The 14220-nt window shown below is 37.1% G+C and overlaps 1 long non-coding RNA gene across 1 annotated transcript; it reads left to right on the top strand.

Annotated features, from left to right (window-relative positions):
- LOC140938717 (uncharacterized) lies at positions 1-11828 on the top strand. Its single transcript, XR_012165560.1, has 3 exons — positions 1-72; positions 4328-4393; positions 11757-11828. It is a non-coding gene; the product is annotated as an uncharacterized lncRNA (long non-coding RNA).
- The last annotated feature ends 2392 nt before the right edge of the window (positions 11829-14220 follow it).

Genomic DNA, 14220 nt, shown 5'->3' with positions numbered 1-14220 from the left:
GCGTTTACGAGGGAACAATATTTCGACGATCGCTGATAGAACATTCGAAGGATTAAAATATCTTTCCACACTGTAAGTGATTCTAAAAAGGTTCACTTTGAGGCACAAAATAAATTGTACACTACAACAGATCGTATCGCTTTGATAACAATAATAAAAACAGAATTCGTATAGGTAATAGCGTGATTTGTAGTGATATTTGGCATAAATACCACGAGTGATATTTCAAAATTGTTATACGTAATTTCACGAGCCGTTAGGCGAAATTTGAGACAATTTTAAAATATCACAAGTGGTATTTATGCCAAATATCACGTACAAATCATACTATTATTTGTTTACACTACTACCCGCAAATGGTTTGTAATTTTCACATATGCATGTAAGTATTTCAAATTAAGCTGAAATACAACTGCTCTAAGCCAATCAAATTGCAGAAATTCCTCATGTAGTACTATAATAAATAGAACTTGTTTACGTAATGAAAGGTTCTGCTGTTATTTTCATCTTAGGAAATCCATTACAAAGACATACGACTTTATAATAAGGCTAAGGCTGATGCTTAAGAGCGGATGTCTGTAAATATCGACCAGAGGTGGGAAAAATAAAATTTTTGAAAAAGCCCCAAAAATTATGTAGACTCCCCTAGGTATTCTAGTAGTGAAAATATAAATTTTAGTTTCACTGGATAAATATTTTGGCGATACGGCGAATGTCAAGTTGGGCGATTGACGGCCTCCGCCAGACCTCTTCAGTCGGGCCCCTAGACCGGGCTATGAAAAGACCACGATTTCAATCGAATTCAAGAGTCATTCAACCCAAAAAGCTTCTTATCGTATTAGAAGGGGTTGAATACGCATACTGAGTGGACATGTTCTTGAATTGATCGCAACTGGAATATTTTATCGCTTTTTAAATATTTACAAAATTTTAAGGCTTTTACGCGAGCAAAATATTGTCAGATTTCAAAGGCCTAAAATCACATCCGATACATGATTTTTTACCAAAAAAGACATTCCACGTTAAAAAGCAATCTCTAAGCTTTCAAAATATGCTTTCAAAACTCTGGGCAACATATGAAATGAATTTTTGGGAACGCAAAATGCACAGATCACTTGAGTGTAATTTGACCTTGCTGACTGGACGGTCAAGAGGTTCGGCGTCACACAAATCATTCCTCCAACAAATGTTTCAGCCAAAATACGTTTAATTTAGGCAATCTCAAGTCCACAGTGATACATAGATGCTTCATATACATTAGGTGGAAAGTTTCATGCCATTTTGTCAACCGTAAAGAACTTTTTCTCTGGCCTTCGGGTGCAGTAGTTGAACTCGCCTCGCTAATGTAAACATTTGGGTCAAGTTCTTATCACGAAACAGCGAAGTTTTCAAGATCTACACTAACTATCTATCCTGTCTAGTAGATAATCAGCTCTACAATTTGTTTGTTTGTACCTTGTGTCCTTGTTTGACTTCATAATTCCCACAATGAAACTGAGACATGCAAACTACAGTACAACGAAATTCCCGCTCGCTCGACATGTCACGTGCCACATGAAAGTTCCGTTCTAGACTTGATTGCGTTATGTAAACCCGACACAGCGATTTTTTCTGAGTTGTGAAAAAAAAAAAACAATTTCTATCTTTCATGTTGTAGATATGCCATTTGAATGAACGGACAATCCGAATTTTTTTTTTTTTTTTTTTTTTTTTTTTTACCGTGCAGTTTTACCAGACTTGTCGGATTCCCGACGAAACCAAAAAAATCTTTGGTCCGAAAATTAACCCCCCAAATTTTCAAGCCCTAATTTCTCCAAGCCCTGAAATTGTTCCGTGAAGGATCAATGTCAGGATCAGTAAATGTTTGTGGTTGGTTTATTTATCGTACCATCCGCTGAATTTTACTTTTTCTCATCTGACAGTTTGAACTGCGCGGCCAGCATTGTACGCGTGCGATACTACACCAATCAGATTGTTTTGAATACCCTTTCAAATTCCTACTTACATCAAGCCACCAAAAATGTCTAAAGATATTTATATTTTCCAAATTTTCCTATCCCCAAAGAAATCCCGTGATGAAAAATTTCAAAACAAAAAAGAAATCCCTTTATCATCTCGGTAACTTGAACTCTCCTCTCCCCCTCTGAACTCTACTCTCCCCAACCCCCGCCTCGGGCCGGGCCTAGGGTCAGATATCATTGTCTGCGTTGTTCTTTTAGGTTGTTGGTAGTGGTTCGACTTTTCTCCCCCTTCCTCTGTTTGTCCTGGTTTCTGTCAGTTTGGAAATATCCTAATGCGTTGTGCAATTGTATTGCAATATGAAGTAAGGGCGTCCTACCACGGTCTTAACTAGCGATTGCGGCGTCGATATTCATAGATTTTGGACCGTCTTGTTTTACTAATTTTACTCTAGTGCTGAAAGTAAACGAGCTCCATTGCCAGCTGGTACAATTCTGCCTTTTTTGTGCAAAAATGGAGCGTTGAGTGGGTGATCAGTGTGGTTCAAGTAATAAATGACCGAGCACACAGTACGAGCGCATAGGAGAGAGCAATTGATCAGTTAAGTGCCACTTTACAGTCAGTTCTGCATTATGCCATTGAACTTGCGTAGGTGTCTACACATCTTCGAACTCATTATAGAAGAATCAGTGTAACACGAACAAATCTTTATCTCCCCTGCCCCTGGTCCGTTAGACACCTAAGGCTATAGGAAATAGCTTGATGACCTAGGGATACGTGACCACTGATACAACTAGTGGTGCGAGATATGAACAATAATAATAAGAAGAAGAAGAAGAAGAAGAAGAAGAAGAAGAAGGAGAATAGCCAGAAACGCATTACAGTGTAATGCATTTATAGCTCTAGCTTGCAAACCACGCTTTTGAATCCCATTCCTTGCAGACAAATCAGCATTGGAGATGACAGGTATTTTTTTATCATAATGTTCACTTGCCTTGTGACTACAATAGTGCAATAGGTGGACAGCTTAAAGTTGAGCACCAAATGCTTTATTTGCATGACCATAAAGGAATTACAGTATTGCAAAAGCTATTAGTCTAAATTTAAGTACTAATTCAACTAATTAGTACGTGCAAAACATTACAAAACGTTACAGTTCTCATTCATTCATTCATTGATATTAATTTGGTTCTTAATTCAAAGCATTGCGAGATAAATGAAACTAATTGACAGTTAATTAAATAATCAGAAGAATTCATAAGAAGAGATATTAAAGTATAGTGTGAAAAAGTGATTTGAAGTCAGGTATTTTAATTTCTAGTTTGGAGAAAAATAAGTCTCTGATCTGAGAAAAAGCCTTACAATCTAGTAAGAAATGATTTTCATCTTCGATTTTGTTACTTGTACAAAAGTGACATATCCTTTCATTGCGAGGAATGTTTTCGTATCTACCTGTTTCAATTCTAAGTTGATGACTACTTATTCTAAAACTAACTGATGCTTTTCTCGAAGGGTTTTTTCTTGTTAAAACTAGGTACGGCGAGGGGCTATAGTCGTCTTTGATTGTACAATAAAAACTGAGTTTTTGTGATTGTTGAAGGGTCTGATTCCAGTAAGAGACGTATTTATTTTTCATTATGCCGATATACCTATTAACTATTGGGTCACTCAATGAATTACAGGAAAAGTCATTTAAGTAGTTTAGATCATAGTAGTCAACCATTTTCATGAGATTAGAGTAAAAGCTAGTTTTTCCGTTATGATGAAGGTCAATTGAAATTCCAGTTGCGATCAATTCAAAAACATGTCCACTCAGTATGTGAATTAAACCCCTTTTAATACGATAAGAAGCTATTTGGGTTGGATGATATTTGAATTCGATTGAAATCGTGGTCTTTTCGAAGCCCTGTGTAGGGGCCCGAAAACGGAGGTCTGTCGGAGGCCGTCAATAGCTCGAACTTGACATTCGCCGTATCGCCAAAATATTTACCCGATGAAACTTAAATTTATATTTTCATTACTAGAATACCTAGGGGAGCCTACATAATTTTTGGGGGCTTTCTCAAAAATTTTGTTTTTCCTACCTCTGGTCGATATTTACTGACATCCGCTCTTAATGCTATTGGTTTTGAAAAATTATTTTTCTTATGTCTATTGTTATTCTCACATCTAACATCTAACATTTGACGGCACAAATGGTACACTCACAAGACTGCCATTTCCAATACGCAGGACAGATATTCCGATCGAAGTGTCATGCTAGCGGCTTGCGGACTTTTTGCGAAGACTAACAGACTCTTAAACACAGTGTTAGATCTTTGCCAGTCGAGCAGCACATCTGTCGGTTATTGTTTAATTTATTCAACAGGGACTTAGGCCAAAACCTTCTGAGATCCGTGCCAGATTTGACAGGTCTGGTCGATGTCGGGGTCATGTAAGGAACTATTACTTTTTTAAGTTAATTTTCTTACTTAGTGCAAAGGCCTCCTGAAATGATGATGATGATGATGATTGCGCAGAAGAAGAGTATGTTTAATCTTACACCAGACATTAGAGATCTTATGCCGATTCCTTAGCGGCTTTCGGCTGCTAAGACAATTCTGCTTCAATAACTCCTTACTAGAGGAGCGGTCAGGAAAAATCGAGCAAAATCCTAATTTCGTGCAAGCGCTGAAAAATCTGGCCTGAAATTCATCCGATTGCTTCGAGTCGTTTTCTCCTCTCAACAACGTCTGAATCGACCGACCGTTAATGCCATCCAGTGACGTCAGTCACTACCCGAAAACCGGGTAGTTATTTTGATTGGTTGATTGTCTAAACATTCGCATAATTATGTATAATTATGAAAAATTTTAGCGGGATTGTCGTTTGATATTCAGCGGATCGCATCCCTAGCATTCTTTCGTGTAGAATCAAACTCGGTCGCAATCACGCAATGAAACAAACACACACACGAAACTCTTAGTTCAAAAACACAATGATTTGCTTTAATTGAAAAGAAGCTGTTTGGTCCTTAACGAAGAAAAAAAAAACAAGGAAACAAGAAAGAAAAGCTAAAAGAATCATAACGCTTGACGGTGAAAATATAGCAAGAAGGTCGAATTATAACATTGATCTCAGAAAAAAAAGGTAAATTTAAAAATTGTAAAACTGACGCTGTTATTATAAGAATCTTAACCGACGTTTCGGCAATGCTACCTTCTTCAGGGTACACAAGACTAATTACCGTTAGAAGTTCGAAAAAAATTTAGCTCACTTGATTGATGGCATACTCGCGAGCGTGCCAAATGAAATAGCGCGTTACGGCGTGCGAGTGAGCAAAAGAAAAAAAAGGGGGGTGATTCACGTGAAACTTAAGTCTTGGTTAAGGCCTCTAGGGTCTACAGTCCCATATTTGAATATCAAACTCATCTCCTGCTTCTTACGGTATTCCTGGTTGGCTAGGCCTACCTTCAATACCGCAACCTTCATGTCCTCCAGTGTATGATTTGGTTGGTTGAAGTGGGCAGGTACAGGAAGGTCATTCCTCCCGTTGATGATATTTCTGCGGTGTTCTCGAAAACGGTCCGCTAACCTGTGTCCAGTCTCCCCAATGTACACTATCGATGGACACTTGGTGCACGACAAGCAATAAACCACGAGTTCAGTGATGCAGGAAAAATGACCCGTGATGTAAACATGCCCTTTGGGTGTTACAATTGCGGATGATGAATTACCATGGGGACATGTGCGGCAAACGGTCCTGTTACAAGGGAAAGTACCTGGTGACTGGTGTGGAAGGTTTCGAGGTCGGCTGTTTCTGACTAGCAGCTCCTTCAGATTCTTGGCACGCCTGAAAGCCTTCAGTGATAAAGAGATCCTGCTTGTCGTGCTATCCTCGCGAGTAGTGGAGGAGGGACCAGTTATGCCGGTTCTTTGCAGTTTAAATTAACGTAGATGACGTCATGCATCTCATTAAGATGGGATGATGTCATAGTTTATTTTTTAGCTGGCAAGGAGCAAGTGACGTCAGAATACCCTAAGGCTTGACGTCATCAAAAAATGTTGAGATCATAATCTATAAATAGAATAGTGATATCATGTCCTTACTTGGTCATGATGGTGTCATATTTTTTCCAGGTAAGATGATGTCAGGGTTTATTTTTTACCTGCCAGTTTTTCTATTGTTTCAAAACACATGAAATGGTCATTCCTTATCAAGTAAATCATTCTCGAGATTTGAAATCATGGTTGGATCAGACGAGATCATAATTGATGAAGTTGAAATGGGAGTACACATCATACGGAATAAAATAGGAGAGATTTTTCAAGATGTATTTGTTAGAGAAGTGAATCGTCTGATCTATGTAGCAGTGAATGAACACCGCGATGGTTTTAAAATGGATGATTTATCTCAACTGCATCACACCTGCTTGACCATGGATGCTCAGGAGGCGTGGGCAACATATTTTGAATACGTGAAAGGAAAAGTAGACTTGAAAAAATTATGGAAGCTTGCACAGCAGGAAGTGGAAAATAGACTAAATTTGCAGTAAAAAGAGACTTGGATGAAATATTTAGTTTGCCTTTGTAAGATGGATACTAGCACAGTCTTTTTACTCTATATGGACTTTTTAAGAAGGGACGAATGCCATCAACTTGGGTGTTATGAATACATGTTTGGAAAAGATTGTTCACAATAAATGTATAACAATAAAGTGATTATCTTATTTGTGGTTCTACGGTAAACCCTAGCTCTTTTGGTTCTTAAATAAACCCCATTCTTGTTCCTAATGAGTGGAAAAATAGGAGTAAGAGGTGCGATCGCCTGGCAACACATGTCTTCTTGTTTAGCGCTAAAAATCGGATATATAAACAAAACAAACACACACACACATACACACAGTGGAGCTGAAAACTCTCTATTTCAACTTTGACTAACCATTACGAAAGCGTTTTCTCCGTTCTATCTCGAGGAATCGACTAACTATTGAAATTTCAGCGCTTGAGGAGCTTATGGTCGCCGTTAGTCAGGTAATTATGCGGATTAACAAGCCCAAACTTGAATATAAATTAATTCATCTCTACAGCTAGACCCAAGGGAGCACCTTGACTTATTATTGTAAAAACACAAACAATTAATAACTTAACATAGATCAATTAAAACACGCCACAAATAAATTGACAAGACACGAGATACAGTTTTAAAAACTTTATTAAAAGTCAATAACAAAAAGAGTCAAATACACAGCGATTTGAAAGGAAAAGGAATGAAAATTAATCCTTTGCCTGACTATTACAAATCAGTTTCTTCCGTTCTATTTCGAGGAATAATAAATAATCCTTCCGTGTCTACACAATTTTCCTATTGCCTCGAAGCCAAGAGTTCGACTTTCTTTGTTTCTTGCGCTTTTTCTTGTTCTTTGTAGTCGGTCTTTTAGCTTTTGCTTCAAAAGAGGCTTCATTTCTCTGTGATCTTGACAGTTCGCAGTACACCGTTTCTTGTGTCTGTACTGGAATGCGATAGTGATTTTTTCCGGAATTATCCGCTTCACTTTCGTAAACGACGACTTTAACTTTAGATTGCAGTTTCGCCTCTTGTAAATACTGTCTTCGCTGTATGTGGTCTAACTGATGAACATCCGCGAGATGGTTAGCTAATCTGACAAGGTATTTCGCCCCACACGATGAAAAAGGACAGTTTCTGCAAACTTTCTTGTAAACCATATTGACAGTTTGATTGCTGAACACAAACGACATCTTTTTTCGCAAATAGTCAGGCTATATAGAGTGTCAGAAAGGCCAAACACAGTCCAGAAAGGCCGTAACCAGGCCTGAAAGGCCAAAACCAGGCCAAAAGGGACAAAAGGAGACAAACGGGCTATTTCTAGTCATGTGTCTTTATTTTCTCAAACACACGCGTGGATGTCGCTCGCCGCTAGTCACGCAACAGCTCTCAACATTGGAATCATCATCTTTATTCAGGGTAATCACAAATAACAGTGCCTAATTAAAAAAGTTTTGATCGTGAATTAGTAATTGGTATTTCAAATTTCAGATTTTTTTATTTATTGTATCAGTTTACTAGTATTGCTATTATTTTCAAGTCAGCAATAAAACACTCTTAAAGTTCGTTTGGCCTTGTTTTGTTAAGTGTAGGTCGATGTGGGGTGGATGTATGTATTATTTACGAAAGAGAACGCTTAGCCAAACCCCGCCTTCACCAATTTTCTATAAAAGAGACGCGTTGCTTTCTGAAGTTTAGTTTCCTATCAGAACGCGTGCGGCTCAAACCAAAGATGACGAGCACAGGCTATACATTATACCTTCAACAAGGAGCTGGAAAATATGAAGACAGCGAAGAAATCGATTTCTCCCAAGAAAGCGAAGTCTCTAGCAAAGAAACGGAGTCTTCCCAAGAGGAAAAAGAAAACTTAGCGCCTTGGTTACGCATTCTTGATGAAGCCGAAAAACGCCATTAGACCCAGCTCAACGCATTGATAAATGAGTACGAGGCGAACGGAGACTCAGAAAATGTGGCCCGCGTGAAATCCGAGAACGCTCTTCTTCGTGTTTACAGAAAAGAGATAAGAAAAGTACTCTTAGAGAATCTACAGTGGATGCGTGCAATTAAAAAAGATCCCACCTTCAAAAAAGTGATTATTTCCAAAAAGAACTAAAAGATACAGAAGGATTCGATTGGTTGGAATCGACAGAGCTAGCGATCGAAAAGCGAAAATTCCTACTCAATCGACTGTATCAAAAACAGCCCATTCCACAAGATGAAGACTAGTCCAACTATGAATTATTTTTCCTATTTATTATTCCTCGAAATAGAACGGAAAAAAACTGATTTGTAATAGTCAGTCAAAGGATTAATTTTCGTTCCTTTTCCTTTCAAATCGCTGTGTATTTGACTCTTTTTGTTATTGACTTTTAATAAAGTTTTTAAAACTGTATCTCGTGTCTTGTCAATTTATTTGTGGCGTGTTTTAATTGATCTATGTTAAGTTATTAATTGTTTGTGTTTTTACAATAATAAGTCAAGGTGCTCTCTTGGGTCTAGCTGTAGAGATGAATTAATTTATGTTCAAGTTTGGGCTTGTTAACCCGCATAATTACCTGACTAACGGCGACCATAAGCTCCTCAAGCGCTGAGATTTCAATAGTTAGTCGTTTCCTCGAGATAGAACGGAGAAAACGCTTTCGTAATGGTTAGTCAAAATTGAAATAGAGAGTTTTCAGCTCCACTGTGTGTATGTGTGTGTGTTTGTTTTGTTTATATATCCGATTTTTAGCGCTAAACAAGAAGACATGTGTTGCCAGGCGATCGCACCTCTTACTCCTATTTTTCCACTCATTAAAAACAAGAATGGGGTTTATTTAAGAACCAAAAGACCTAGGGTTTACCTTAGAACCACAAATAAGATGATCACTTTATTGTTATACATTTATTGTGAACAATCTTTCTCAAACATGTATTCATAACACCCAAGTTGATGGCATTCGTCCCTTCTTAAAAAGTCCATATAGAGTAAATAGACTGTGCTAGTATCCATCTTACAAAGGCAAACTAAATATTTCATCCAAGTCTCTTTTTACTGCAAATTTAGTCTATTTTCCACTTCCTGCTGTGCAAGCTTCCATAATTTTTTCAAGTCTACTTTTCCTTTCACGTATTCAAAATATGTTGCCCACGCCTCCTGAGCATCCATGGTCAAGAAAGTGTGATGCAGTTGAGATAAATCATCCATTTTAAAACCATCGCGGTGTTCATTCACTGCTACATAGATCAGACGATTCACTTCTCTAACAAATACATCTTGAAAAATCTCTCCTATTTTATTCCGTATGATGTGTACTCCCATTTCAACTTCATCAATTATGATCTCGTCTGATCCAACCATGATTTCAAATGTCGAGAACGATTTGCTTGATAAGGAATGACCATTTCATGTGTTTTGAAACAATAGAAAAAACTGGCAGGTAAAAAATAAACCCTGACATCATCTTACCTGGAAAAAATATGACACCATCATGACCAAGTAAGGACATGATATCACTATTCTATTTATAGATTATGATCTCAACATTTTTTGATGACGTCAAGCCTTAGGGTATTCTGACGTCACTTGCTCCTTGCCAGCTAAAAATAAACTATGACATCATCCCATCTTAATGAGATGCATGACGTCATCTACGTTAATTTAAACTATGACATCATTCTATCTTAATTATATATATGACGTCACCGGCTTTAATGTATTTCCCCGAAAGTTAATGGAATTCCCCCGCAAAGAACTGGCGTAACCGGTCCCTCCTCCACTATTCTCGCGAAGGATCCGGAAATTCCTTGAGATTATTTTCTCCACAACAAGGTTACTGGGGTGGAAGTTAGTGACAAAATGTACTCTATCCTTAGCGATGTTGTTAGCAGCGTCATTCTTCAAAATTTCAGCCCTTGATTTGGCAGTTTTTAGCGTCAAAGGTTCTCGTTCTGAGGCGAAATAAGCCCGCTAGTTCGAGAACACCTCGCAATCCAATTTTCGACTGCAATAAAAACCCTCTCGCACGATAATATATTCAAGATCTGTGACTTTCCTATCACATGCTCACGAGTAGAATGCCACTTGGAGATAATAGTTATTATTTACGTATGGAAATCTATTTACTATCCAATTTATGGCGTAATTTGCCCTTGTTTTGCTAGGGGCCTTATAAGCCTTTTCCGATGATTATATCAGTTATTGACAAACCTTTTTTTGCTCCTATTAGTCCTATAACAATGTGTATAAAACATAAATAGACATTAAGTTTGCAAACCGCGTTTTGTCTACTATTTCATTTTCAGTTAAGTGATTTTTCTTTGTTTTTTCTTCTTTTTTACTTGTTCTTCGTAGACAAATTATTTAAAAGTCAAAGTATAGAGGCGTCCCAAGTGGCATACTGCTCGTGGGCATGTGATAGGAAAGTCACAGATCTTGAATATATTATCGTGCGAGAGGGTTTTTATTGGAGTTGAAAATTGGATCGCGAGGTGTTCTCGAACTAGCGGGCTTATTTCGCCTCAGAACGAGAACGAAAATCGTAGAAATCGGTTGAATCTTTCATTCTGAAAAACGAGAATCAAAAACATAACACGCATATAAATAGGAACGGGCCACCTTAAAGCGGGAAAAACACGTTTGACAGTTCCGGAAAACACAAAGAATCAATAAAATATGCGATGAATCGAAGATGAGCACATTCCTGCATTAACTTGATTACAGTTCTTTACGCAATCATAGCTGTCCGCTTTGACAAAGAATACTTCAAAGTGTTTAATTAAAATAGGCCATTTTTGTGTGACTTTCAGCCAGTGGACCATGCAGGGGATAAATTGATCGAGTCGTAGAGTGCACAACCAGCCGAGAGCAACAGTTTGAGTCTTCTTCGATTGTCAGTCGATTTATAATTCTCACTTTTTTGGAAATTAAAAGTGCGAGAATAATTCACATCAGATTACTTATCCACTTAAAATGTATCTATGGACAAAAAATAAAAGAAATCGATTTTTCAACTCTTGCCACTGAATGCTGGATACTTCCTTACCGTCGCTTTTAATATAGAAACATTGTGAGTTAGGACTACCTCTACTTCAGTAGAAGACGTTTCACATACAATTTTAGTCTGCTACCTAGTTTCTCCAAGTTTATCTCAGCGAGGGTGACGAGGGTAATTTGCTAGAAAAACTTAACATTTACAGTGTAAAACATTTAAAGGTTCCTTTTTCTTTTAACACTCCTTTTGAAAATGAATGTTACTATTTCGTATTTCAGACATTTCGACGATAACCAGATAGCGGACATAACAAAGCTTGGCAAGGCAGGATATATATCCATTTGGAAGCTGTAAGTATTAAGTTTATCGCAAGTCCGTCCGAGTCGAGGCTCTAGAAGCAAGAAGCCTTTTTTGATTAGCCTTAGCCAAGAAGATAGTAATAAGGTCGAGGCCAGTGTCCCTGAATCAAACACTACAACAACACTAAATGTTTAGGGAAGAATTATAAAAAGCAAATTTCGTGTTTTGAAAAATTCATTTGCGAATTGCTTTTTACTATCATCGCCGCATTAAAGAAATGAAGACAAGTTATCACAAGCCGTTGAAAAAAGTAAACCGACTTGACTATAATAGTTAACTGTTTGTCATTTGAATTCTAGTCAAGTAGTACAATAAAAAGACTTCACAGAAAAGGCGATAACAGAAGTGTTCAATGTTCAACGAGTGTTCATAATTAACTCAATCTTGTTACAGTTACTTTTGCGTTAAGTGCAATTTTGGGTAACTAAATGGTTGCACAAGTTTCACTTTTCTTCAGGCGGGTGATGAATGATAAATTATTTAGCAACTAAGGGATGAGGCTGAGTATGATTTCAACAACTATGCAGTTCGCTTTGACGAGTATGTTATCCACCAAGGCTGAAGGCTGAGGCGGATATCTCCTTCCACGATCTGCATAATTCTTTAAAAAATAAAACATGCTTACCCTCTTCCTTGTAATGTTCCCATTTTCATAATATTTTTATTTTCCTCGTCATTTTCAGGTTATGAAGGGAATTCTTTATTTAGCAAAAATTATGTCAATAGCAGAAGTCATATCACTGCTAAGTGGTATTTTTGCTACGATTGTTATTTAAGACAGTTAGGGGTTTTGATTTCTTCACATAACTCTAGAAAATTGCCATTTTCTCCAACTATGCCAAACAGCTAAACATTCACATCTTCTGTTGTCCCTTTTTCTTTCGATGTAGGTGTAATAGAAATCTACAAATATCTTCCAAATTAGGTCAATGGTAGCTGGTTATAAAAAATCGGGTTAACCGAAATATTCGAGCCAATTAGAAATGGAGAAGTATTTTGAATGAGTTATAAACAAGATTTGAATGAACTACCATTTATTCATTTTTTTTTATTACTATTAAATGTGTTCTCTTCCAGTGATCTGTCTGCAAATAGGATTGACCATTTACCACCCACGGCTTTTGAAAACACTTATGTCAGAGTAGTTTTGTAAGTTTTCCAAGGCTTTTATAGAATAATAATAGTAATAATAATAATGATAATATTTCTACAGGATAACCCCGCTAGTGTAATAAACACTGTTATCAAAATATTAAAATACGTAAAGAAAACTGATACAAAAAGTCTAAAAGGTAAAACCTAAGAAGATTGTGCAAGGCTGATATATAAAAACAAATATGATCAAACAGATAAAAAAAACTTACTAACTAATTAAGAGAAAGATCTTTAGTTTCCCTTGAGAAATCAAGGAAGGATTTTTTTGATTTGATAAAGATAAGAAGGCTGTTAAATTCAATCGCACCTGCGAAATAAAACGATCTCTTTGCGACCTCTAGGTTCACTTTCGGAATATGAATATTATTACAGCATCTAGTTGTTACGGAGTGTACGGACGCAAGTAGTGGGGTATGGATTTTACTTCGTTTTTGTGTGGGGGAATTTCATCAACTTGCGGGGGAACACATTAACTCCGATGATGTCACGACCTTTTGTCTTTATCTCATGAATAAAATACGGAGGTCGTGTGCATCTTTTAGTTGGTTTAACCGTTTTTACAGGTTTTTGCTATTATTAAATGGATGATGTCATAGTTTATTTTAATTATGTGTGTCATATCCTTATGTGGGTACGATATCATTGTTTATATTACTTTAACTAGGATTTTATGTATGGATCAGTAATCTGAAGGAGGAAAAATGGGTATGGAGCAGTCTTAGAGCTTGACCACTATCGTATGATGGCCAGGACCACAACTATCTGTACTGAAATAACGTCGCTTAACAAAAAATTGTGTGACCTACCCGGATTAACAATTTCTAAACTGAGAGAAATCAATTATGATCTTTTGACCGCGGAGGAATGGGAATGATTGTAGTTTTCTCTGCGGAGCAGAGTTTTCACCAAATTTAATCTTTCTGATAGTCACTTGGTCAAGTGCGCGTGAAATCTGTAAAAGAGGCAGATTCCGTTACAAGTCATAGTTCTTAAGTTATCCATTTATCTCATATAATAGTACTCAAAGTACTTAAAACAAGCCCCAGCATCAAAATATCAATTTGAAATGATAGTCGTAGTGATCATTTTCGGCCAAAAATTTCAGTCGCATTCCTTAAAAAAAAAAAGAACAGCCGCTCTTGTACCCTAATAACAGCGTAGAATTCAGAAAAAAACTCACCTCTCACCTTTTGGTCACTTTAGATCGGTTTACAGTTCATTAAACAC

Source organism: Porites lutea, chromosome 5 (assembly GCF_958299795.1).
Source record: "Porites lutea chromosome 5, jaPorLute2.1, whole genome shotgun sequence".
NCBI lineage: Eukaryota > Metazoa > Cnidaria > Anthozoa > Scleractinia > Poritidae > Porites > Porites lutea.
This window is presented reverse-complemented; position numbering and strand designations above follow the sequence as displayed.